Raw genomic sequence first — 775 nt, 5'->3', positions numbered from 1 at the left:
CCCTTGACTCACTAAAAACCTGCAGAAGACGTATCATCAGCACCAAAAATAACTAACAATACACGACATTTAAGGAAGGGGCCACATACTTGATTTGCTCATGAGAACCACCAGATGTAGCATTGGAGATTGCCCAAGCAGCCTCCTTTTTAATATCAAACTCAGCATTTTGAAGCAGATTAACAAGGGGGCCAATTATATTAGCCTCAATGACAGCCTATCAAATTTTCACCAAGCACATATGGGTGTAGATTAGATTGGGATCAAGTTTCATATCACTCATCACCATGGGTTGCAAATGGACAACAAAAGAGAAGACACTTGACTAATGTTAGATAAGTTCAGATATGCAAAATACCTGAATCTGGTCCTTGTTTCCCGCTGTGATATTCGATATCGTCCAGCATGCTTCTTTCTTGATGCTCTTCTTATGATTGGTATTCAATAAATTCAGCAAACAAGGTAAAGCTTGATGCTGAATGATGACCTGAAGAGTAGTAACAACAGCTAATTACCGCAAGACTAAATCACCGACCTAAAGTAAAAATGACAAACTTCTAATATACGTTTTGAACTACAATTTAAGAACACATTGATAAGTAAAAACTGCACATAGAAAGGCAGGTTATTGGAATTTGAGAAGGTATAACTTCTTAACAACATATGATAAATGAGTTTTGCATTAGAGAAACTTTCATGGAGGGAAAAGAATTAAGCAAATCACTCTTAACAACATAATATGTATTTTTACATTTGTTGAAACAAGATTCAAGCA

General features: G+C 35.9%; 1 long non-coding RNA gene across 1 annotated transcript; it reads right to left on the bottom strand.

The window, feature by feature from the left end:
• Positions 1–495, bottom strand: LOC112094898. Its single transcript, XR_002903709.1, has 3 exons — positions 359–495; positions 90–217; positions 1–19 (listed from the first exon to the last, which is right to left on the bottom strand). It is a non-coding gene; the product is annotated as an uncharacterized LOC112094898 (long non-coding RNA).
• Positions 496–775: the final 280 nt, after the last annotated feature.

This window comes from Morus notabilis, unplaced genomic scaffold, assembly GCF_000414095.1.
Source record: "Morus notabilis unplaced genomic scaffold, ASM41409v2 C11320356, whole genome shotgun sequence".
Lineage (NCBI taxonomy): Eukaryota > Viridiplantae > Streptophyta > Magnoliopsida > Rosales > Moraceae > Morus > Morus notabilis.
Note: the sequence above shows the minus strand (reverse complement) of the source record. Positions and strands in the feature narration are given on the sequence as shown.